Consider the following 27,956-nt stretch of genomic DNA (forward strand, 5'->3'; position numbering starts at 1 on the left):
TATATATATATATATATATGTATGGCCCTGCAATTGACCCTGCAACCCTAAGTGCAGGTTAAATGGCAGAAAACGGATGGATGGATTATATTTAAAGGAACTATTGTGCTTTCTACCACTAGTCTATTAAAAGATATTTTTGAATGCCGCTGATTCACTGGTTAGCTTCTGCTAACTTAAATGCTAACATGCATCAAAACAGAGTGAATGGTTGTTTGTCTCCATAAGACACGTGAATTAATGAATGAATGGACATTTGTTTCTATATGACATGTAAGAATGAGAGCGAATAGTTGAATATCTAAATGTAGGGGTGACATGAATAAATCTGTGTATGAAAGGGTGACGGGTTTGGATGTGTGTGTGTGTGTGTGTGTGTGTGTGTGTGGCCTCTCGGCCGATCACAGCTAGAACTGGCTCCAGCATCCCGCGACCCTGAGTGTAAGATGAGCACTGCAGATGATGACTGAATGATTCAGACCTTATTTCTCATTCTCTGAGTGATCCGGGGGAAAAAATAGGTAGTAGTACTACTTGAGTTCAGTTTTCCAAGTACTTCTTTGCCGTGCTGTGAAGGGGAGCGAGACTATTTAATGTACTTGTTTTGCTAAATCTGCAACCAAAAAAAGGATGTGTCTTTTTTTAGCCGTGGATTTATTCAGTGGCAGACCTTATTTCACGCAGGTCAATATTTGCAGCTGGCATTGTTGCGCAGCGGCGGTTTGCTTGTATTCTAAAAAGGAGGCGAGAAGAAGAAAAGGAAAGAGAGAAAGAGAGCGAGATGCAGCATTTCTGCTTCTGACGTCTCAAAAAAATCTGACGTGCCTTCTTTTTCCTCCTTAGACATGTTTGCGGACGCCTGGGCTGCCAGGAAATCTATAGGCGGGAAAAAAAAAAAAACAAAAACCAAAAAAAAAAAAAAAAAAAAAAAAAATCACAGCCGTGCACGTGCAGCACACACACACACACACACATATCTGGGGGAGGGCTCTGCGGTGATGATTTTAATTTATACATCATTAATAAGGAATGTCAGAGTTTGGCGAGGGTGTAGAGGAGACTCGCAGTCGGTTGGCGAGAAAGAGCTTGGCCCGAGTTTGCAGACACGTTTGAGATGCCGGGAGCGGAATACGAAAGAGAAAACAGGACAAACACACACACACACACACATGCACAGACACATGCACACATCTGAGGATTACTTTAATTCTGATGCAACGTGTGCATTATTAATCCTAATCCGGAAGTGGTGTTTTTACAAGGGTTACCTAAACGTAGGCGCGGGTTTTGAAGGCGGAAACCTTCAACGGCTTGGATGAACCGCAGCTCAATGGCCAGCCTTGGAGGTGATGAATAATCATTTTTAAAAGTTCAAAACCTCACCACTTCTTTATCGCACTCCTGATTCCTCATTTGCAAACAGCACACACACACAAAAAAAAAAAAATGACGCCTTCATACGGCTTTGCTCTTTCATGACTTTAATTTAAAACTCATTCGCATATTCAGCACATATATATTAATTAAAGTGAAACACAAAAACCTCCCTGAGATGATTTAGATGCATAAATTTTAGATTATTTTGATGATGGGCCTCATGTTCAGGGCCTCTCGACAGTTTGTTTGAAAAGTTAAAAAGGACATCCATGAATGCATCCATCCATCCATCCATCCATCCATCCATCCATCCATCCATCCATCCATCCATCCATCCATCTATTAATGCCCCCTTTCATTCATTCATTCATTCATTCATTCGTCCATCCATCCATCCATCCATCCATCCATCCATCCATCCATCCATCCATGTATGCATCCATCCATGTATGCATCCATCCATGAATGTATCCATCCATCCATGCTCCTTTTCTTTCATCCATCCATCCATCCATCCATCCATCCATCCATCCATCCATCCATCCATCCATCCATCCATCCGGTCATCCTTCCATCCATCTTCTACCACTTATCCAGCCTCTATCCATTATCTTGGTGTTCTGGTCAAAACCCCAGATGTTGACCAGAGATAACGGTGGGAACGAAGATCGACAACGACATCACAAGTTTGACCGACGGTCTTCACCTCCGCTGCCGCTGCACCGATCCACCTGCCAATCTCTGCTCTATTCTACCCGAGCTCCTCCACACGGAGTTGTTCCTCCGGCCTGCATCCGAGCTGAAGACCAGGAGCCAAACCGGTTGTAGATCACGGTCGGATGAAGCCGATATCACTGCGTCGTCTGCAAAGAAGCGGAGGCTAACTGCTATAGCTACTAACTTGCTGCCGGCGACGGGGCCTTGGTGAAAAGCGAAAGGCAATTTGTAGAAACCTATTCTTACTTTCCCTTTCTACTTCAAACATATTTATTCTCTTCTTATACACTGGACACTTATTAGGTATATAAAAAAAAAAGGAACTGGTAGTTAAATGGCCATTAATAACGCATAATTTGACAGTTGTTTTGTTAATAAGCAAACTTCTATTCAAACTACTTTCCTCCTCCAAACTTTGTCATTATTAATAATAAGAAAGAGATAATTATCATTCATGTTGTTTTTTTTTTTTGTTTTGTTTTTAAGCTGAGAGCACAATTCTCTTTCTTTTTCTTCTTTTAAACACAGAGAACGCCACGGCGGCCGGACCTGGATGACCTGCACACCGGAGCGGCTGATAGGGGGGGGGGGATGTTTGGCCCACCGGCGGAGATTCATCCTCGGGGTTATCGGAGGATACAAACAGAACCGCGGAGATCAAGGGCCCCAAATTGGGGGCAGAGTTGTGTTTCTGCCACCGGCCAACCGTCGGCACGCAGTCGGCCTTGTCATTTTGCCGTCCCGTCCGTGTGACGGATGGATTGCGGCTCTTTTTGTGTGCCGGCTTTCAAAGGGAAGGTGTGGGAACGCTGCGTTTCTCCGGTGGCAGGATGCTGTTTCCACGTCTCTCCTTGCCTATAATTAGCCAACCTGATAAAAACACAGGTTTGCTGGCTTGCAGGATCAAACAGTGATGAGCAGGCAGCTCTACCCGCACAGACGCCAGGTGGCCGTCCTTCAGATAAGTGCCGGTTTTATGTGCCGCGAGCATCTAGAGGACATTTATCGAGAGACGGCAAATCACGATCGCGCAGCGCTAAATCAGAACTCGGAGGTTACGGGGTAAATAATGGGTGAAAATTGCTTCTAGGCCAAGTATTTCGCCATTTTTTTTGCCGCTCGGCCTCCAGATCAGATTGGATCACGTCGCCTCCGACGCGATGTTCCTGTCGTGAACAAGCCGGAGCTTCGAAACAATGATGAATTGGTCCTGCGCCGCGGAGGCGAGGGGGGCCGCAAACACGCCAATACGACACGTTCCAAAACCTTTTTTTGGCAATTTCCTGTAAGACGATATTCCTTTTTTTTCCCCTTCTTCTGATTGTTCATTGGGACTTTTCAACCCTTTTGCAAACAAACACATCTCCTTCTCTTTTTACAACTTATTTACGTGGGCAATTGAATCACGTGATATAAAACGGCGGCCATTTTCGGGCAAAACAATAATAAACAATAAGTATCTCTTGATAGTAAAAGAAATGGAGCTGTTCATTCATTGTAGCCTTGCATGGCAGCTCTGGGTCTGTGAGTACCTGCATGAATGGGCGAATGCAAGAATTTAAAACAGTTTGTTTAAGTTGAGATATTTCAAATCGCTTATCCTGCCGTGGGGTGACGGGCGGGGGCCTCCAAGCTGTCCTTGGGTCATTTACACTATTCCGTTCGGCGTGGTATCCAATTGGGATCGCCGGAGCAAGCGGTACACGTTGTTCCGTATTCTCCGTTGGGCATCGAACGCGCCACACTGAAGAGATTGTTTGTGTAGATAAACTCTTTTTTTTTTTTTAGTTTGCTTACTTACACCTGCGTAGGTAGAACTCAATTGTTATCTGAAAAGAAAATCAACCTTGTTGGGCAAATCAATTTCGTTCCTCACATCCAGTTCAGGGATGAGAAGGATTTATATCCCCTGAATAAACATCGATTGGTCCGTTAGCTTGAGAGACACCGTTGGATATTAAGAGAATCTCAATAAGAGAAATCATATTGTATCATATCATATTTGTATTTCCCTGTTTGAGAATGACCATGATGTTCTGAAGCGTCTCCCCTCACTGCAGTTTGGAAAGCCTGTAGCTACAATAGCACAGTTTATTTACTTTCACATCAAATTAAATTCCATTCAGCCCTCTTTTAGAGACTGTCTATCCGTTCATCCATCCATCCATTTATCCATCATCCACCCACTCCCTCAATCATGACACTCTGAATGGCAGATGTAATTGCTCGCTATGTTTCGATCGATCGATCGATTCATCCCTCCATCCATTCATTGACAGAGACATACAACCATTAAATCCCTCATTCACTGTGCCAACTATGGCGGCCATGTATGCTCACTCACTTTGAGTCCGTCCATCCATCCATCCATCCATCCATCCATCCATCCATCCATCCATCCATCCACAGAAACATACAACCATTCACTACCTCATTCATGGTGGATACTATGGCATCCATGTATGCTCGCTCACTTCGAATCGATCCATCGATCCATCCATCCATCCATCGATCCATCGATCGATCGATCCATCCATCCATCCATCCATCCATCCATCCATCCATCCATCCATCCATCCATCCATCCATCCATCCATCCATCCATCCCTGCAAATCCAGTGTCCAAAAAGAAAAAAGTCGGCACCGAATCCATGCTACTGATCCGTGTCAACAAAGTTCCCTTCCTTTCCCCCTGACTTGTACTTGGAGCTGCCATTACGACGGCCCTGCAGTGACAACAACACTCATTCAGTGTTTGCGGTGGCCAAGTGCCTCGGGCAGAAATCCACTGTGCTAAATTGACACTTTTGGCTTTGTGCTGGAGAGGGTTTCTTTTTTTTTCCCCCCCGTGATAAACAACACCACTTAATGTAAACTGTCATTAAGAGAGGCAGCGCTTCACACTCAGCTCTTTTTGAGATCCCGTCCGCCGTGCAAACACAAATGGTGAAAAAGGGTTTCTAATTGGCCATCATGCAACAATAATCGGCGTCATGTCACCTCCTCGCCGATTCTCCTCCCTCCCCTCGGCCCCGTCAGCTCCAGTCTGAAATGCGCCGCCGCCGCCGCCTCTTTACAAAAAGCAAAACCACTCCACAAAAGACGGAGCAAGAAGCCGGCGTGGACGGACACCGTCAGATCTGACAGAGCGAGATTGGGCAGGTTATCTCTGATTGTTATGGTGCCGTCCTCACTCTCATTGGCTGGAGCTAAAGTTCACCCTGGGCCGGTCACCAGTTGATAAATATATATATATATACTGCTCAAAAAAAATTAAGGGAACACTTGAACAACACAATGTAACTCCAAGTCAATCACACTTGTGTGAAATCATAGTGTCCACTCAGGAAGCAACACAGATTCATTTTGACTTGTTTTAAGGACATTACATCAAAGTTGGATCAGCCTGGAGTTTGTTTTTACACTTTAATTTTGAGTGTGATTCCTAATCCAGACCTCCATGGTTGATGGAATTGATTTCCATTGATCATTTTTGTGTGATTTTGTTGTCAGCACATTCAACTGTGTAAAGAGCAAAGTATTTCATAAGAATATTTCATTCATTTAGATCTAGGATGTGTTTTTTAAGTGTTCCCTTTATTTTTTTGAGCAGTGTATATATATATACTGCTCAAAAAAATAAAGGCGACGCTCAGACAACACAATGTAACTCCAAGTCAAACACACTTCTGTGATACCAAACTGTCCATTTTGGAAGCAGCACTGATTCATTTTGACTTGTTTTAAGAACCCTATGTCAAATTTGGATCAGCCTGTAGTGTTTTTCCACTTTCATTTTGAGTCCACGGGTTCATACATTTGATTTCCATTCATTGTTTTTGTGAGAGTTTGTTGTCAGCACAGAAAAAAGTATTTAAAAAGAATATTTCATTCATCCAGATCTAGGATGTTTTTCCTTTTTTTTGAGCAGTGTATATTTATATATATTTTTCATTTTTTTCCATATTGTATTTCCTTTTTGCTGTCTACTTATTGTGGATGTCTTTTCCGAACTCTTTTATTTATATTTATACTCTTATTTTTTTCATATTGTCATTGTTGCGCTGCTGTGACAGACGAATCTCCCCCATGCAGATCAATAAAAAGTATATCTTATCTTGTCTTATCTTATCTTATCTGTATACTGTATAGCAGTGCTTTTCAATTATCCCCCCCCCCATTTTTGCCGCAACTATAAATCGCATCATTTGTCCATAAAATTGTTATATGTACACCTCTGCATGACATTGCATCCTTATTATCATTATAGAAAAGAATAAAGAAAGCAATATAGATGAACTTACAACATAGAATAACTTTATTGACATTTATTAACGTGACAGTGCTCGCTGGTTAACTGAGGTAGAAGTTTCACAAAGCGGGAAGAATATTCAGCACGTTTTCGGTGAAAAAACTCAAGCTTCGTCTTAGTTTTCGTGCGACTTTCGTTTTTTTCATTATTTTCATCTCTCACCGCCTTTCTTATCATCTGTGCAAAAAAAAAAGCCTACATCATAAAGCTAATACACCATAAGCGTGTTCCCCGGGGTCAAGTGTGCAGAGAAAGTATCAATAACAGTCGAGAGGAGTGCCAATGAAAAGGACTTTACATGTCAATTCCTGTAAGCGATGAGCAAACATTTAATTTGCAGTTTCATGGGGACGTTTGTCAAAGTGCAAGTCACACAATCTCGGGGAGGTATTGCTCATACCTCGAAATATAAGAATAATTTGATGACGATATGCTGAGGAGGGAACAACCGACCGATTTCGGATGTTTCAACTGGAAATACTTGAAGCAACTCGGGGATTGGAGGCGTTTGACCACGGATGACATCTAAACTACGTACGCCAAGGTTTATTTTGCTGCTGCAGCCAAGGCTGAATCGTTTGAGGCAAAAAGAACGACAACAAACAAACCGGCTCACCATTCTTAGGTTGCCGATATCTTATTATGAGACGGTAAAAGGACCACGTCTGTCTCACAACCGCTTCCAAACAGAATGCGACTGGTGTCGACATTAAAAACATCACAATCGCTGAATAAGTCTAAGGCAGGTAAGAATTAAGATAAGACAAACTTTTTTGATCCCCATTGGGGAAATTCTTTTGTCACAGCAGGGTAACAGTTATAGTATTAATAAATATAAATACAGGGACAATTAGAAGACAATTAGAAGGCAACAACAACAACATCAAGGATAAGATTGGACAACAAGATGGGGAAAAAAACAGCAATGGTGAAAATAGACAACCAAAATGACAACAACAAGGATAGGACCATAAACATATATATATATATATATATTGGTATATATATATATATATATGTACGCATACACACATATATATCTATAAATGTAAAATGTCCCCAAAGGGGATATTCTTTTGTCACAGCAGCATAACAATTATAGTATCAATAAATATAAATATTATATCAATAGAGAGACAATTAGAAGACAGTTAGAAGCTAGAAAAGACACACAAATAAACAGACAGCAGAGAGAACAACAACAATATCAAGGATAAGAAAAAAATAAAAATAAAAACAGCAAGAGGGAAAATAGACAACCAAAACAACAACAACAAGAATAGGAATATAAACAAAGTGACAATAGCAATGACAAAATTAACCAAAAATAAGCAGGATGGGAATGGGCTGAGAAGGATAAAAATAAACGATGGATTTTCGGCATGACTTGTGTGAATGGGTGATGTAGTGAGGTTGTGGTAGCACAGATGCTAACACGATTCTGATGAGGGCTGACGCCTGAGGGTCACATTTCTGGGACTCTTCATTTTTTCGCGCGTTGCCACCGACTAGAGACGCCAAAATGAATCTGCATTTCACCCACACAGGGACACAACTGTGCAACACAATACAAGGCCCGGGAAACGCAGAAGAGCACACCCATGCCTTTCTGCTGCATAAGGAACTGTCAAGTCGTTGGATTAAATTAAAAAAGAAAAAAAACACACAAACCCGTCCAAACAGAAGCACGCATTCATTATCCATCTTGCAGTCGGCGCCGTCGCTGGGTCAAGAGGTGGGGTTTACCCGAATATAGAGACTCCCTCATCCGTTCACACATCTGGGCCAACAATGATGTCCATGTTTTTGGGCTGCATCAGTCTGAAGCCAAGATATGAACATTATTTTCCAAGAGTCCTCTTGCAAACAAAAAGAGAAATCCCTGTAAAATTAAACCGCTGTTTGTTTTTCTCCGCCTCTCCCCGGCGGGTCAGTCCCAGTAACACCTGTTTGATGTGCCGCTTTGCCGAGAACTTACATAATTCTGCGAACGCAGAGAAACAAGTAAACAAACCGGACCAGAGGAGAAACCCTCTTTGATTGAATCAACAATCTAAAATTCTTTGTTTTCCAACAAGTCTGATTAAAAAGATTCGTTTATTCTTCGGTGCTAATCTGCCATGGCAGACGGATTTGCAAAATTGTGAGATTATGCAACGGAGTCTTTGTGTTTCACGAGTCAAGAAAGGATAGGAGGAACGTCAGCCGGGGACATGTTACACGGCGATCACCGTGGTTACCGCTGTTCAAAAGCCTTGCAGTTCACGCTAACCCCGCTGATTTCATCGGATTTCTTCATGAGGACTGAAAGACTGGGGATCGCAGCTTCAACGACGCCGTCGGTCAAACCAATTGAACGGAAAAAGAATCATGCAAAAGCGGCCAAGCAGGGAAAACCTGCATGTCAGCAGGAAGCCTTTCTGTGTGGAGTCTACATGTTCTAGAATTGGAAAAAGAAAAAAGAAAAAAACGCCCAGTTTGAAAAAAATCTGCACACTAAACGTGCTCCAAAAATAAAGATAATTTATTTTACATATAGTACAGAAAACTTGTCCTCAGATGCTTAACAGAGATGTGCGCATCTGAGGAAGAGCCAATATTTACTCAAACCGTCATGCGAGAATAAGTTTTCTGTATTATATAAAATTTTTCTTTACTATTTCGATCAAAAAACCTACAACTCATTGGAGACCCCAAAATTTGCCGAACACGTGAATGAGTAGATGAATGCTTGTGTCATCGATCGGCGTCCGGTCCAGGGTGAACCCCACTTCCTGCTCAGTGACATCACGGATAGGCTCCACCCCCTCGCAACCCTGATTGGAGGACCAGCGATATGGACGACGGTTGGCAAGCATAGAAGGCAAACAGATGGTTGTCGCCGCACTATCGGCTATTTCCTCCAATAGCGTCGTCCACATTGGCTTCGTCGGCCCCGGCATTCACACTACTTCCTGTCACCTTCTGAAGGTACTTCCTGTGTCCTACTTGTTTTGATTGGCTGTTTGCGATATGGATTTCTGCAGCGCAGAAGCTTGATTGACTGTTACCGAGGGCGGTTAAGATCTGCTCCTCTCACGCGTTAACAGATATCTGCGCAGACTAGCCGCCGCTCTGTAAGACGTCGAATCCTTGGTAAAATCGGGCAAAAAAAAAATCTAGCGGTGTTTTGGCTACGAGGGATGCAAACAAATAAAAACTACGCAATGTCGATCGGGGGTCGCTGGATCGAGTGCGGCGGCACGTCGGCGGTCAAACTGAAACGGTGACAAACCGTTTCATGACACCAAGCACGGGGCGGACGGAAAGATCCGGCTGTGACCGGACATCGGTCCGGGTCGGAGAGCAGAGGTGAGGCTCGGCTTGGAGATACAGTTGGCAAGACGACGCTGGTGGCTTGTAGAGAGGCAAGGATGGAGGGAAAACGGACGAAAAAGTGGAAAAAGCTGATTTTCTGAATGATTTTCTGATCCCGCACGCATCTTGCCTATTCTAGTTTATCTTATTTCTTGTCATTGCTATTGTCACTCGATTCATATTGTCGTTTCGCTCTGATAATGTATTTTATGTAATTTTCTTTGGATATTTTCAATCAATATTGAATACAAAATAACTCCTTAATTTTTCCCCTTTGTTTAATTCTGTAAAGACAATTACATACAAAAATAATGGTGGTACATAAATATGATCATTAATGATTTTAAAGTTGAAATAAAATACCAAAAAATTAAAATATTTAAAATTGCAACTTTCATTTTGTTCAATTTACATGATACCAAGTTGGTCCGCGCATAAATATTAAATCAGAAATGTGGCCCACCAGCTAAAATAATTGCTTTAAGCTGTTGTTGTTTTCCCTGCTCTCCATTTATTTGTGGATGTCTTGCTATCATTTGTCTTCTAATGTCTCTCTATTTATATTCATATTTATTTAATTCTTTTAAATTTTTTGACATTATAAATGTTACACTGCTGTAACAAAGGAATTTCCCTTATGGGGATCAAGAACGATTACCTTATCTTATCTTATCTTATATATAGATACACACAACCATTCACCCTTTCATTCACATGTCAAACAGCGACAATAAACCATTCACTCTCACGCAGACACGGGTAGAACACGGAGACTCCACACGGAAAGGCGGATTTGAACCTTGGACCTTCTTGCCGTGAGGCAATACTAACACATTAAACCGAGGGTTTGGCTTCCAGACGGAACAGTAATTTGTTAAAAGCAGTGTTGGATGAAGACGCGGCCAATCAGGCGAAACCTGGCCAAATCCGAATCCGTCCAAGTTCTGAAAAGAAGGTCACGTTTGATTGCGGGTAGCGGTTTTCTGCCCTCGTCTTCGGCGCGGGGCATTAATTTAACAACCTGCCCTCCGACCAGCGGCGTTTACCGTTTACTCCGAAATTCATGTGATCTTTTTATCCGTTCTGTTGTCGTTCCGGATCATTTCTTCCGCTCTCCGTCGAACCCGGGGGATCGCGTTCCAGGCGAGGTCTGGCACGACGGTAAAACCCCCGGCGGTCACGTCCGTCCGATAATCAGAGAAAGATTTGCGGGCCCGGTGAGGACAGGGAGGATCGAGCTTTCCCGTTTTATCGGCGAAGGACGATCTGTAAAGGGAGGGCAGAGGGGCTTTGCAGGCTCTTGTCTTTAACTTCTCTTTAAGTTGGGCTGATCAAGAAAAAAAAAAAGAAAAAATATCTTTTGAGGGATTAAATCATCGCCGCAGACGGCGCGCGGGAGGCGGAGTTTCGGCTGGGTATTTTTCCTTTCCATTTTAATAACCAGTCTCGGGATGAAAATGGCTCCCTCTCGGCCTTTCCGTTGTTTTACTGTCTCCCCTTCGGATTATTTTTATTCCTCCACGTCATTTTGACACCGGCGGCCGCCCGGCCCAGGCACTTTATTGTGACAAGCAAATGAAAAGTAAGCGAGACAAGAAAATCGGCCGTTTTACATAAAAATAGGGAAGTAGAAAGAATTTGGGCGAAAATGTGAAATGTGTCAAAATTATACAATAAAATGACAATCCCTGTACGGAAATACCACCTTCCCTGAACAATAAGGGGGCCTTCTAAGGGCCGTGAGGTGGTGAAGTCTATCTCAGCTGGATTTGGGGGGAAAAGCGTGGTTCAACCTGGGCTGAGATAGAAACATCCAACCGTTCACCCTCTCATTTTACACGTCTTACGGGAGCAAACCGCCTGTCACGCTCTCATTCAATCATTAGAAAGAGACATCCAACCACCGACCCTCTCATTCAAGTAATAACCATAATAATTATAACAATACACTTCATTCAAGGGGCCTTACTCAACACTCCTGGAGTGGGATTCAAAAGAAACTCAAGTGTCAAAAAAAAAATATATATGTTAAATATATTGCACTATTTTGATCTGTTGCGGGAAATTCCATCTCTGTCATCTAGCAGAACAGTTTAGAATATATATAATATAAATGTATAAATGCATATATGTCATATATAATGTTAATTTAAAAAGTCCCCACTGCCGCCCATATGTGTATATATATGATGTATGTATATATACACTTATATTAAATATAAAATATGATGTTAAATTAACAAATAACAAATAAATTCTGATGAAAAAGTAAAGTTAAAAGATAAATTGCTGAAATATATATGTATATATACACATGTGTGTATATGTATTTATATATACGTGTAAATATATGTATATATATATGCATAAACACATATGTATCTATAAATATAAGATGTCCCCATAAGGGGTATTCTTTTGTCACAGCAGCGACAATAAATATGAATATGAATATTAATAGAGAGACTATTAGAAGCTAGAAAAGATGGAAGATAGGAAAGACGCACAAATAAACAGACAGCAGAGAGAACAACAAAAACCAAAGCCAAAAACCATAGACAACCAAAACGACAACAACAAGGATAGGAAGATAAACAAAGTGACGAGAGCAATGACAAAAATAAACAAAAATAAACGAACGGGCTGAGAAGGATAAAAACAGACAACAGAGTTCATGTGAATGGGTGAGGTTGTGGCAGCACAGATGCGCAAATATTTAGATACATACACAACACATGTACACAACATATATACATAACAAATACATACATAACATACAAATAAAAGTAACAAAGCAGTTGGCGTCAGACTGAATAGGCCGCTTTATAATTTAAAGAGATGGACGCTTCTGAGTCGATGTGGTCATGAATTACAAAGTGTGTGTCCTGCAGAGACATACAACCGTACGCTTATTCACATGTCAAATCGAGCCGTACGACCGTTCACGTCCGACCGCACGCCATGTCGCGTCCTCTCTTTCACATGTCATATGGAGACATAGAACTATTCACAAGTCCTACTGAGACGTACAACTATTCACTCATTCATTCACACGTCTGGACAGTTTAAGGTCTCCGATGAACCTCCTGCGTGGTTTTGAACCGTGGGAGAAAACCGGAGAAGCCGGAGGAAACCTAGGAGACCTTTGTGCACCAATTAAAAATGAAACACGCTCTTCTTTTTCTTTAAATAGAGCCGGCACTGATACAAAATCGTTGGGTATAACCTCAGAATTGACGGCCTTTTTGTAGTTTTTCCCCCGGTTCGATACGAATAGCAGCCTGTTTTATCCTGTCCGCGTATTTATCGACAAAAGACGCGGGCGGAAAAATCCAGACAGTATCGTGCTTCCGACAGAACCTCCACGGCACGTGAGGACGAGCTAAAAACTCCGGTGGAGAAACATCAAACAGAGAGTCGCGTTTCCAGTCTCTGATGTCTGGACCTCCTTTTACCAGAGCAGCAATTTGCTGAAATGATGACATTTCTGTAATTTGAGGAAATGCCCAAAGTACAGTCAGATGTAGATGCTGTAATTTAAATCCCGACATCTCGGCCGAATGAAAGGGTCCTTTTTACCTTCCACATGTTATTTTATGTCAATCAGATCTGATTGTGGTACTTTCTACTTTGAGCCCCCTCACCTCCCGCCAGAACCAAATACATCCCTTGTCTTTTTCAAACATTGTATACAAATAAATTTGCCGCAGAGGCAAATATTGAGAAGTGCATTGCATTACAAGACTGGCTAGAAAATAAACAGTGTTTCCAAACTTTCTGTATATTGGAAGAGTTAGATCGTGGAGCCGAATGATCCACATCATCTACTTTTACAATAATAGCCCTATATATGTATATATATATATATATATACATATATGTATACACACTATATGGCCAAAAGTAATGGCTCACCTGCGTTCACTCGCATATGAACTTAAGTAACATCTTGTTCCTAATCCATAGGATTCAATATGACATGGCTCCACCCTTTGCATCTAGAACAGCTTCAACTCTTCTGGGAAGGCTGTTCAGGAGTGTGTTTTTGGGAACTCTTCTAGAAGTGCATTTGTGAGGTCACACGCCGATGTTGGACGAGAAGACCCGGCTCTCGGTCTTCGGTCTGATTCATCCTAAAGGTGTTCTTTGGGGTTGAGATCAGGACTCTGTGCAGGCCGGTCAAGTTCATCCTCACCAGACTCTGTCATCCATGTCTTTATAGAGCTTGTTTTGCTCATGTTGGAAAAGGAAGGAGCCAGATCCGAACTGTGCCCAAAAAGTTGGGAGCACGGAATCGTCCAAAATGTTTTGGGACGCTGAAGCTTTCAGAGTTTCACTGGGACTAAGAGGCCAAGCCCGGCTCCTGAAGAACAAACTTCACATCTGGCACAATGCAGTCATACAAGTACCGTTCTCCTGGCAACCGCCAAACCCAGACTCGTCCATCAGATTGCCGGATGAAGAAGCGCGATGGATCACTCCAGAGAAAGCGTCTGCTCTGCTCTAGAGTCCAGTGGCGGCGTGCTTTACACCACTGGTATCCCACGCTTTGCATTGCACTTGATGATTTGTTGCTTGGATGCAGCTGCTCGGCCACAGAAACCCATTCTATGAAGCTCTCTGCGCTATGTTCTTCAGCTGATCTGAAATTTGGAGGTCTGTCACGATTGTATGCGCACCAGCATCCGCTTACCCCGCTCCGTCAGTTTACGTGACCTAACACTTATTGGCTGAGTTGCTGTTGTTTCCAAACACTTCCATGTTCTTCTTATCCAGCTGACAGTTGACTGTGGAATATTTAAAAGCGAGGAAATGTTGCGACTGGATTTGTCGCACAGGTGGCGGCCAATCACAGTTCCACGCTGAGCCCCTGAAAGCGACCCATTCTTTGGGTCTGCGTGCATACATGCTTGACTTTATACACCTGTGGCCACGGAAGTGATTGGAACACCCGATTCCCGTTATTTGGCCATATATAGTGTATTTATATATATATACATAAATAAATCAAAGACATGGCGCCTCCCACACTCGTCCGTTGAGCTCGGCTTCACAAAAAGATGTAAAATCCGACACTCGTCGGACAAAAACGAACATCCGATCACAGGCTAGGGGTTCGAGGAGGACGATTAGCGAGGTTTGGAAACGGTGACGCAGCGGTCAACGCTTCCGCCTCACAGCAAGAAGGTCATGTTGTTTCTCCGGTTTCCTTCAACAGAGAGGAGGAAGAGTTGTTTGTCTAAATGACGGGTGAAAGATGGCGTGAATGCTTGTATGTCTATAGCTGGCCTTTTAAATTTGAAGATTATTTTGTAAAATAAAACGTGTTCAAATATTTTTGTCGCTCTTAGTAAACAACTGAAGGCGCCAGTAAAAGGATGACAGCACTTTTTGGTTCGCTGCCGGTGGATAATCTAAGCTTGGCTTTTTTTTTTTTCATAAATACAAGAAGGACTGAAATAGACATTGAGGATTTTGTGTAAAAGTAACCTTCAATCCAGCTTATTTTTTTTTCATAGTTCAAAATATTTTGTTGCATGCAGAAATGTAATTTCCTTTTCTCTGCAGTTGTTCATCGCAACACATTTTGTTTATACATTCAAAGCTTTTATTGTCACGTACACAGTATAGAAACGTGTTTCCCTGTATGATGAAATTCCTGCTTTGCTGTCTGCAGTGCATTTGGATACATAGCATAACGGCCAAATATATATATATAACGTTATATCCCGTGTTAAATCATTTTAAATTTCAAAACTTCTTCTTTACTCTGGGAAAACTGGTCCAAATGGGTCTTTGAGTGGTGAAGGTCGTCGAGCTAACAGCTAACAATGCATAAACATCACTCAATGGTAAAGTTTCTTTCTTGTATCTCCCTTTTGAGAAACAGTTTTAAGTTGCCGCAAGGTCCGGAAAGTACGACTTGATTTACTAAGAACCGAAAATAAGCGATTTAGCTCTTTTTTTTTTTTTTTTTTCCAGCTCTTTGATTCAACCCTTTGCAGATCAAACGAGCACAGGAGAGCGCTACATGCTATTCAGCCGCAAAAACGAGGCTGCTTCCAAAACAGAAGAATCCATTTTCGGCGGGTCAAAGTCTCAATCGTGGCTGGGAATAATTGAACATATTGAAAATCAGGGAAACGCTATCCTTGATAGCTTTTGTTTGGCTGGTGATTGGGCGGTGAATGCTGTCAACATTTGTAGCGGGGACTTGCCATCTCTTCACATCTCTTTCTCTGCACAAAAAGCCGACGTTCCCTTTTTCTGCTGGCAAAACAGGCCACCTGACAGACGGTGCGTTAGAGCGGCTGCACAAAACCAAATTGTTCTGGCTTTGAATTTTGAAGGAAATAAATGTTTTTAGAAAGTTGAGATAGAGCTGCAAAAAGGTTTTTTTTTTTTTTTTTTTTTTTTTTACATTTGTCGACAGTAAACTTTCACAAATATCCAGGATTTGCATTCAACATTAAATGTCGCCTTTACAGCTTTGTAACTACTGAAACCCCGGAATTACCACTGTAATTACCATTACAATTACCATTATCGAAATGACCAGAAGGTTATTTCTCTTGCATCGCGATCACCCGATATCAATCGACTCCTCGTCACCTTGGACCGTCTGGCAGTTTAATACTGTACTTCTGAAGCTAAACCTCTTCTCGGCTGGACTCGATATCCCTCGGTTAGTTTGGACTTTATTCGTGTCATAATTCAGTCCGGAATGTGGCCATATTTCTCCGATCTGCATCTTGAGCGGCGGTTCAGTCGGTAGAACGTTGCGTCCGTCCGATCAGAAGCTTGGTGGTTAAATTTCCCGGCTCTCTGCATTCTAACGTGTCCTAGGATAACCCCGAGTCACTTCTGTCTGCATGCTGAATTGTCCTTAGACAAGAAATTGGACCCTGACTCGGTCCTCACGACCGCATGCCAAAGCTTCCGCGGGCAAGACACCGAACCCCGAGTTGCATGCCGAAGCTTCCTCGGCCGAGCGGTCGAATCTCCAGTTGTTTCTGCCGTCGGCATTTCGAAGTGTCCCCGGGCGAGACGCCGAACCCTGAGTTTCTCCCGATGGTCCGTTTGCAGCTTTGCCACCATCGGAGTTGCGGAGTGTGAATGCAATCCGGCGCAAAGCAAGATGATGAAAGAGCTACATAAGTGGAGACCATGAAGACTTTGTTTTTGTTGCAGGATTTCACCCGCGCCTGTCGGACAGGACTGAATCCTTCAGTGTTTCCAGCAGCTGTTTAACACCGTCACACGTGGAACCTACTGGTTTCTCCTTTTTCAGACACGTCGGGCAATGAAAAGACCGCATGGTTGTTTCTCCGCACCTGGCGAGTTCAGAGGTCACCCAGGGCCATCGGAGAATTTATTTTATCTTTTATTTTGTCTGTTTCAATCCTCGACCTTGAAAGATTGATTTCTTCATTGAACTAGGTTATGATGTTCCCACCTACTGCTGCTAGCCATACAACTACTCCCCTTTGACTGGCTCTAACTGTGATTTAATCTTGCTTGTATTCTTTTCTAGTTGTAAACTGGATAAAGTTGTGAGTTGTGGAAGTCACTTTCGTGGGTCAGACGGATGTTTTGGCCTTGGAGCTCATCATTTCGCATTTCTGGCTGCACCCGCTGCTGACGGTTCAGTCATTTAGTAGATGTTTTCCACTACGATGTTCACAAAAAAAAACCAAAAACAAGATATCAACCACCTCCAAGCTGAGCCACTGAGAAATTACACTCTTCATTCATTCATTCATTCATTCATTCATTCATTCATTCATTCTCTTCCTCTTCCAAACCACCTACAACACCTACAGCTCTTCCCATTAACTATGTTTATGTTATATGTTTTCTGTCGTAAACTTGTAAAGCGTCTTTGTGTACCTTGAAAAGCGCTATACAAATCGTATGTATTATTATTATAATTATTACTATTATTATTCATTCATTCATTCATTCATTCATGCCGCTTTCCCTGCACTAACACGTGTGTGTGTGTGTGGCCACTTTTCGGTATAGGCTCATTCATTCATTCATTCTCATCCTGCAATCTAGATAACAGAGGGTTGCCATTTTGAGACCGACAACCGTTCACTCTCTCATTCGCATGTTTGGGGATTTTAGTCCTGCATGTTGCCGGACTGGGAGGAAAACAAAAAACCCACGGGGAGACCATGGATGCTCCACAGAGAGAACGGCTCCCTGTACGAATAGCATCAGGGATCTTCTTGCGGCGAGGCGGAACATTTACTGGCGGACGTCTACGACAACAGGGTCTCTACGGTCGGTGCTCCACAACGCTCGACCGCTCCTCGCCGTGAAGGTTCCCCCGTCTCAATTTTGGAATATGAAGGAGGTACTTTGTCGCCGCATTAGCCGTGAGTCCCAGAAGGCGGACGTTGCGTCACGTCCTCCAAGACGTCGGGATGGCTGGATGACATTTGGATTAGTGCGGCCCTCGTGAGGCCAGAGAGCTCTTTGAATCCCCTTGAATGACTTCCTCTCCTGCTGTCCGACGCCGCATCGACGAGAGTCCTGCCACAAACAGAATCCTCATCAAGGCTCCGGAAAAACAAATCGCAGAGTTTGATCGCTTAGAATCGAGGGGCGCTGCGTGAAACTGGCGTGAAGGAAGCGGCGTGATGAAAACTGCTGGACGTTCTGTAAACTCATTTCTGCTAAGTAGGGAGTAGGAGCGAATGATGGCAACCCCCCCCCCGCCCCCCCCTTCCTGCCCCCACACCACCCCACCCTTGCGGCTCCGCTTGATGCAATGTGCAAACAGTCCGCCAGATGCAGTGAACCAAAAAAAAAAAAAAAATCAAACAACAGGGCCACCCTCGCTATATTGGTGTTTTCTTTTTCCTGATATTTCCTCTCCTTAGACTTGTATGCTCCGAGGATCTTTAACAGGGGCCGTGTGAGTGAGCTGTGCGAAACCCCTCCCGGTTCCCCGAGGGGGAACAACAAACCGGCGGCCCCCTGACCCCCCGGCTGGGAACGAAGACTTTCCATCGCCGGACGGCTTGCCCTTCCGAGCTCTGCGCTGTCACTTAGACGGCTAATGACCCCCCTGTTCCCTGGATGCGGGAAAATTAGGGGGCCCGATACAACAAAGTGAGTCGGCTTTTTGGTGTTTCAGGGATAACAGATTGCTTCTGAGGCGAGGGGGAGGCGGGTGTAATTCTGAGGAGGCCTCATCAATCATCATTTAACAGCCTTTAAATGGGTCCGGCCCTCCTTAGGGATTGTAAATTGAACTGCCAAAGATATAAAGGGCAAACCTACTGTATGATTTCACCAATAAAGAGTTCCCGGCGTAACTTGAACGTTTAGGGAATCGTTAAATTGCCGAGCGAACGGTTTGAGGGACGATCGGAGCGATGGCCATTTATCGTCGCCCCAGCGGTGAGGACGGCACGCGTTCCTCAGAGCGTCGCTTTCCAAAAGGTCGTCGGCGGATGATGAGAAGATCGCGAAGAGCGACGACGAAGCTCACTTCATCAAGAAGACTCTCGTGTGAAATTTCCGAAAAATCCAGTATCTGCTGGCCTGAACGCCGGGGCTAAATCAGGGAACCAATCAGCTCGGGTCCTCTCACGGCTGATTGCCGCACTCCAAACGTTCTTCAACTTTCCCGTGAAAGCACCGCGCGCAGCTGCCAAGGGCTAACAAGGTGGCTCGTTCGCAGATCGCGCACGCACACACTCACACACGCCAAAACTGACATTTGTTTTCAACCTCTGGAGTGCTTATTAACATTGGATTCTATCATTTATTTCAATATTCCTTCTCAATATTTATTTGTTTATATATGCACACGAGTGCAGGCTTGTCCACTTTCAAATGCCGTCGCCATGGACACCATTCATCTGTTAGTACGCTGTACAATACATGAAGACACTGTATATTATACAGTATTTTATTTCATGACCCAGCCTAACACGTGCTATGCAAAATCCCATCATGCTAGCTCATGCTATGTTAACCCATACTATGCTAAGTCATGCTTCGCTAACCCCCGTCGCACTAACTTGCGCTGCGTTATCGCGCATCATGCTAACTTGTGCTATGTTAATTCCCACCATGCTAACTTACGGTTAGTCAATGTGTTTTAAGCTTGCGCTAGCAGGATTTAAGCTATTCATGACACGTGTATTTTACCGTCTTGTCAGTTTAACACGTCTTTTACGTGGTGTTGGAGTTTAATAAGATGAGAATGGGAAACATCTTGTGATCTTTGAAGCCGGCACCACACGTGTTAGCCTGCATATTTTCTTTTTTTTTTGAACCTCTGTTTCTGTTTCCTAGGTTTACTGTCAAAGTACACATCGCTCCGCCGTCCTGTCACTCAAGCTCCGGCGACGTCTCCATTTATTTTTATAGTTGGTGTCTCATGTGTCGAGTTTCTGCTTTACTTCCTGCCTCTGTTTGTTTTCCCCCGCGGTCGGACTGCCTCCCCTGACCCGGTGTCAGTTTATCCGTCCTTGTCAGCGCCGCCTGTCCCAGGTGTGTCTGAACCCAACCGATCCTCCGTCTGACCTCATGCGTGCACGAGTGTCGCGCAATTAGCCGTGTTTGTGCCAAAGTCGGGTCTCGAGTTGCGGTCTCTGATGGGTAACCTAACCTTCTTTGTGCGTTTGCTCTCACCTAGTTTGCTGTAAACGCTAAAACCAAATTTAGTTCCAGCCATTTCTGACAAACGGATTTGGTCATCCGATCAACGCGCCACTGATTTTTTTTGGCGTTTGAAAGTCGACACATTCCCTTTCACACGGTAGGAACGTCCAAGGCAATTCCTGGAACCGTTTCTTCGTGCATCCAGACAGCAGAGCAACCAGGGATCGTCAGTTCCTTGAACCATTTTACTCCAAGGCAGGTCCTTTTTACAGCTCCAGAGGAACACATGATGTAGGTTCTTCGTAGAACTCGTAATTCATTACGAGATACTCCTCGCCGACTGCGGAGCACTATTTTTAAAACTTCACTAGCTGTTGACGAAATTGAAAGAACCATTGTGACATGGAGCAACGAAGATATCTGAGCTCCTTCCGGTTTCCAGGGCTCACAGCAGAACATTAAAACTTTTGCCAAATTAAGTACGAAGTAATCTAATAGTGGGGTTATTTACATGGCTTTACAAACTTCCTCTGACGGAGGGTCGTTCCCGGAATGAGCGGAACAGTTCCTAGAACTCTTTTGGCCGAAAAGCTGCTGATCCGCATTTTAAAAGGACTGGAAAATGGCCTTGCACTCGATTGCACTGGACTGCGTTCACCCGTACCGGGGGTCGGCAACCTTTACCACTCAAAAAGCCATTTGGACCCGTTTTCCCGCAGTTAAGAAAACACCGGAAGCCAAACAACCCTTACAAAATTTAAAATGAATATTTTTTTTTTTTCCTTTTATGCTATGTATTAACAAACTATGTGTTGCATTTTTTTTAATTCAGTGAACAACTGCAGAGAAAATGAAATTAAATTTCTGCATGCAACAAAACATTTTGAAAAAAAAAAAGAAGTTGGATTGAATGTTACTTTTAAACAAATTCCTCAATATCTATTTGAGTCCCTATTATCTTTATGAAAAAAAAAAAAAAAAGCGAAGCTTAAATTATCCACCGGCAGGAAACCAAAAATGCCATCCTCTGTGTATTGTCATCCTTTTACTGCCGCGTTCAGTCGTTTACTAAGAGCGACAAAAATATTTGAACACATTTTATCTAGTCGTCACAAGATCACCATAATCATCAAATGTAAAATTATGCCGAGGACTCGAACCACCCAGCCTCCCGTTTGGACGGCAGTCAACCCAAAACGTAAAGTGAACATAATAGTCCTCTAAAAAAACGGGTTTTGTGGCATTGCACTATGATGGCTCACATTGAAAAATCCACAACTATTCATTCATTCATCCATTCAATGTTTATCTGGGGTCGCCGTGCAGCGAGAACCCAAAAGACGGGGTTCACCTTGATCGTAAATTTCCACTTGATCGCGTACAGAGACATAGGACATATTTTTTACGTACTATACTTGATACTTTTACACTTCAGAGTTTATTTATTTGTTTTTTTTTGACTTATAGCTAGTTTGTCATTGTCTTGTCCTTGGATGTTTTGCTGCAGCTGCTAAATAATTTCCCCAGCGCGGGATCATCATTTCAGCATCTCATTCACGATGAGCACTTTTTTGGAGTGCGGGAGGAAAACCCACGCCGACGTGGCGGGGGGGATAAACCTGGAGACTCCGCTCCCGGTCGCACTTGAACCGGGACCTTCTTACTGTGAGGAGGAAGCTCTAACTCCGCCGGCCGGAACCCCGGCCAAAGCATCGGAAATCAATTTTTCTCCCTCTGCTCTCTAAAATGAGTCATTTTTAAAACACTCGGAGGGGACGGAGGGCGCGAGTCAAAAAAGCTCGGTTGACCCGCCAGTTATTTGATCCTCTCTAGAACCCCAAACAGCCACTCGCTCAACTTCAAATTAGCGTAACGGGTTGTCTAACTGTACCCCTCCCCTTCAGAATCCCCCTTTTTCAGCCAATTTATTCCCGGTAGCGATTTTAAAAAGCCAAACAGGCCCCTGGTTGGATGCATTACGGCTAATAGTGGTGACTGGATGAAGCCGGGTTTACAACACGCGGGGTTTAACCCATTTTAACGTTTTAAAGCAGTGCTTCTCAATTATTTTTTTCAGAAAAAGAAGAAAACATTGCGCTTCCCCTCCAACTCTCCGCCGCAACTATAAGTAGTGTAATTTGTTTATAAAATTGTTACACGTACACCTCTGCATAACACTGTATCCTCATTAACATTAAAGAAAAGGAAAAATGAATATAGATTAACTTGCAACAAAGAATAACAATTCACATTATTTTTTAGTCCGTAAAAGAGAAGTTTTGAAGTGCATCAATTTGCCTGAAATAAAAAAAAATCCTTATTTAAACTATAAAAATGTTTGGACTGACTGAACCATTTGATACTGAACAATAAAATAAAATAATTAAGAATAAGAACACCTTTAATTATCCCAAAGGAAATTGTTGTGTCAGAGTTTCAAGTAAAACATAGCAATAATAAATAATAGTAGGAAATTGTATAAACAGTAAAAAAAAAGGGGGGGGGGATAAGAAATACAAATAAAACTATAAAGTGTCAAAGTCAAGGCTATAAAGTGTTTTAAGGTCTTAAGTGCAAAGATTTGAAGATTCCCTGCAGCTGAAGGAAGAGGAATTAAAAAAGAAAAAGGAATTGAAAAAGGAATAAAAAAATTATGATTAATTATAAATTCAAATTAATCAGCAACATTAACTCAGGACACTTTTTTTTTTTTTTTTTTTTTTTCCAGACACTCGGTCTTTCCTCGTCTACCGCCGTAGTTAAATCAAGCCGCTCGCTACATTCGCTTCGTCATATTTCCCCGTCTTAACTTTCGGTGACTTTCGTTTGTCTCATTATCTCCGTCTCTCATCGCCTTTCTTATCATCCCTGTTGAATATTTTTCCATGCTGTCTCTCGAGGGTTTGTTCACTGCACTTCATATCTCCTGCTCTGTGCTGTGTGTGAGCACGCTCGCTGCAAAAACAAAAAAAAAACCCTTCACCATAAAGCTGGGGTGTCAAACTCATTTTTACTGAGGGCCACATCAACATAATGGTTGCTCTCAAAGAGCCACCTGTGATGGTAACAGTATAAATGTAACTAAATGTAATGTAAAATAAATGTAAATCTTCCTTAATGTTCAATAACTATGAATTTATGACTCATCCAAATCCAAAATGTTACTTATGCATTCCCATCTTTCTTGAAACAGCCTTCTATTAGCATCAGCTTTTCTCTTCCTGGACATTTTGGGATCATTTGTATTTCACTTGGAAATGGCATTAATATGGAAACACTGCGGCCTAACGGCTGAATGCCGTCACTTCGCAAGTAACATGATCGGGCATGAATGGTGGGAAATGTCATTTATGATCAATTGGATCAATTTAAGACAATCTGACCTTTTAAGACGTTTTTGCGGGCCGCATAAAATAACACGGCGGGCCACATTTGGCCCGCAGGCCTTGAGTTTGACACGTGTGCTATTGAGCTAATACTCTGCGCACATTCTGACAATGAGAGCGCCACCGCCAGCGACTGTGGAAGCGCAATTACACTTTATTCTAGTACAGCAAAAATAAGCATGTTGCCCAGGGTCACCCGTGGCATCGCCTCACTATTTGAGAAGTTTTAAAGAGACCCCGTCCCAACAATCAAATCCCGTCAAATCATTTATGCTCAAGACGCAGAGATGATAAACACCAGCTTTGCTCTGTGTTGCAACTTTTTGCATCTACTTTTAAAAGTAGATTGGGCCTTTTTTTTTTTTTCTAATAACCTAAAAAAAACAAAAAAAAAAAAAAAAAAAAACGCAATCCCGGTGTTATCTATTTGGAAACACTTGGCTGGCTCCGCCCCCCCAGACGGGGTCAGGATCAGACATTGTGGAAGTGTCGGCGAATGTATTTTTTAATCTCTCCCCTCCTTCAGGATTAAAATGATTCGTTATCAAGCGCGCGTTGAGGAAGGAGATGAAGTATCCGATGTTTATTTGCGAGGGGAGATGATGAATGGGCCGCTCGGCGTCAGTCAGTCAGGCTGGGCTCGTTAGGTCAGCAGATTCCTGAACCGTGTGGGGATACTTATTCAAATCCCTCAAAATACGCCGAGACAGCGGAAAAGAGCTCGTCCATGAATAACAATAGCTTGTGAGGAATCCGGCCACTTTGACGGGGGAGTGTATCAGAGCGTCCGCTGGAGAGGGCGCATCGCACCCGAGGTAAATAAGCAGGCGTCGTACATATTAAATGCGTCTGTGCAGGAACAAAAGCCCGACGCGTCGGTCTCGTGCCAATAAGAGAGCGTGCAAGTGTATACATGTAGTTTCCGACAAAGGAATCTAAACACGGCGGAACGCAGGGCCCCGGAGAGGAGAATCCCAAGACCGTGTGGAACAATCCTCTGTTAGCCTTGAAAAATCGACGGCGCTGAGCTGCCTGTGGAGGTTCTCGGTCATCCAGGATTCTTGTCAAAATCTTCTCGTTTTGGCAAGTGGACTTGAATTTCTCCAGTTCTGAAAGAAGTACTGAACTGAAGAAGCCTCTCGAATTCGAGTCCGGTTGCCGAGACGAGAAGATTTCGACGGTGGGCTATTCTGAGTCGCTGCTCCTCATTAGGCTACATCTACTTTTACTGGGTCTCAACTTTAATAGAGTTGCCGATATAAACTGCAGACGTGCAGGACTTCCCTGATCCGGCAGATTTCAGCATTGTTGCACTCGGATCAAGGACTCGGACGCGAGTCCGCGTCAGTAGGAGTCAATCTAGACGCCTCGAGGCTCGGTGTGAATTAGCCTCAGACTTGCGAGATGACCGGATCTAACCGGAGTGCCTCCGGCTTGCCGATGAACAGGCGTTAGGAGCCGTTCTCCAGCTGCACTCCAGTTTTTAGAAGCAACGACGAAGTTTGAAGTTACCGGGAATCCATTGCCTGGATTGTCCATCGAGCGAGGAACCACTTTCGCCGGAGGGACTCGGGACGTTTGGCTGTCGACTTCTGACTCCGCTCGGGCTCGGAGGCTAAGGGACCGAGATCTAAAATCGGCGAGTACCGCCGTGCAGTTGGGTCACCGTGGTGACTGTTTTAACATTTAGACAAGGAATTAAAACACCCCCGCAAATTCTTCTGCCCTCGTCGGCTAATCTTTACCTCTTCGGCAACTCCAGACACATCCGCAGTGCCTCACAGCATGAAGGTCTCCGGTTGTATTCTGCATGGAGTCTCCATGTTTTCCCCGTGTCTGCGTGGGTATTCTCCAGGTTCCTCCCAAAATCCAAATACATGCAGGAGGTTCAAGTGACGAGAGAACGAGCGGTTGTACGTTTGTATGTGATCCCACTGAATGGTTTCCATATGAGCCTGAATGAAGAAGCGAGCAGTCGTATGTCTCAATATGTAGCTCCGTGATCGACTGGCGACTGGCTCGCTGCGAACGCCGCATTTCACCCAAAGCCAGCAGAGATAAGCTCCAGCCCCTCTCTGACACTGAGTGCAGGATAAGCAGTAGAGATAACGAATGAATGAATAAACAAACATTTAAAAGTTTGAAACGGTGCAAAGACATAGAGGCGCGAGCGGCTCGGGTCGCTAGAAAGATCGTCGCTACCGTACAGGTAGATTTTAAGGCTCCCCTACTTTGTTTCTCCGCGTGAAATCATCATCGAACTCTTTGCTTCTTGTCCGAGCCGCGGGAAACATCTCCACTTCTTCCTCTTCATTCTCGCAGATGTCTTCGACAGATGGTACGTATCTTTGCGAAGAAGCGTGTTGTTCTAAAATACAGTCGTAGGGATATTTAATTGTCTCGCCTCTCGGTTGAAAGCGGTATTTCGATAAAAAGTACTTCAGAGAGTACATTTACCGCAGTTTTCCCAGAGCCAGACTGCTTAGTGCTTGAAGTAATCACGATAGTGTGTCTGCTAGCCGCCTGAGAACAACTCGCAGTTTGGTTGATTTAGGGGTTGGAACTGCCTCCGTGGCGTTTTGTCCATTATTTTCACAAAATTATCTCCACGCACAATAAAAAACCTGCTGGACTGAAAATTTACTGCACCTCCAACTGACAACATTTATATCTTTAATATTGACAATTGCATATTTTCAGGAAATATCCCGCATCTATTCCAGGAAATATGCAGCGTATTTCTTTCAATCTATCTACTTGATGCAAAGAGTACATTTTTCATGTCTTTAATAATGTTCATTTTCATTTTGCACGATGTTGAGGCTGAAAAAAGGGTTTTTAGATAAGCTATGAATAAACTCTCTAACATAAGGAATATTTGTTGGCATTATTTCTGCCGTACTTTGAACGCTCGGTTACTTTTCAGTATTATGAATCATCTCCGCTTGTTAGATTGTTTAAAGTGATCACTGGCTTTAAAAACGCAAATCAAATAAACGGCGCAAATACGCAAATTTCTGTTAAATGAAAGTATGATCCGAAGTGACTGCATTCCCGGGTAAACTAACAAGGAACAAAAAAAATCTGCAAGGTGTTTGATCGATCAATTCATTCATTATCTATACCGTTTATTCTGCAGCGACTCTATCTCGCCTGTCATTGGTTGAGAGTCGGGGTCCACCAATCACAGAGCCTCATATTGAGACATACAATGTCAGGGTCTCCACTGAACCTCCTGCATGTTTTTGGTCCACATGAGGAAACCGGAGATTGTCGGACCTCCTTGCTGTGATGCGGAAGCTCTAACCCCGTTTTTTAAAAACATATCAAATCAAGCTAATGTTTGTTAACTGAAAACAGAACTCGATGTGTCGAAATCGGTAAAAGTGAGCGGACGAGGGCCGAAGAATACGCCGGGGTGTTTTAATTCCCTGTCTTAATGTTACACAGTCACCACGGCGACCCGATTTCACGGCGGTAATCGCAGATTTGGATCTCCGTCCCGAGTCCCTCCGGCGAAAGCGGTTCCTCGCTCGATGAGCAATCCAAGCAATGGGTTCCCGCTAACTTTTCTGTCTCAGCTGGACTCGCTCTGCACGCAACGAGTGCAAAAGGAACTTGGTCGTCGCTTCTAAAAGGTGGGGTTCAGCGGGAGAACGGCTCCTAATGCCTGTTCATCGGCGAGCCGGAGGCACTCCGGTTAGATCCGGTCATCTCGCAAGTGTGAGGCTAATTCACACCGAGCCTCCAGGCGTCTTGATTGACTCCTTCTGACGCGGACTGGAGTCCGAGTCCTTGACCCGAGTGCAACAATGCTGAAATCTGCCGGATCAGGGAAGTCCTGCACGTCTGCAGCTTATATCGGGAACTCTATTAAAATTCAGACCCAGTAAAAGTAAATGTAGCCTAATGAGGAACAGCGACTCAGAAGAGCCCAGTGTGAAGTTTTAAACAATTCCAACCAAGACATTATTTTTGCTCACGTTATAGTACAATTAGCCATAATAATAAACCATTCATTCATTCATTCACTGTGTATTCTATTCATTCATGGATGTCTTGTTATCTTCTGTCTTCAAATGTTTCTATATTTATATTTATTTTTCAAATTTTAAGATAAGATAAACTTTAGTCATCCCCATAGGGGAAATAATGTCAAAAAAAAAAAAGGAAATACATAG

The sequence above is a fragment of the Fistularia commersonii genome, chromosome 36, assembly GCF_037954325.1.
Source record: "Fistularia commersonii isolate RoL2024-O1a breed Wild chromosome 36, RoL_Fcom_v1.0, whole genome shotgun sequence".
Lineage (NCBI taxonomy): Eukaryota > Metazoa > Chordata > Actinopteri > Syngnathiformes > Fistulariidae > Fistularia > Fistularia commersonii.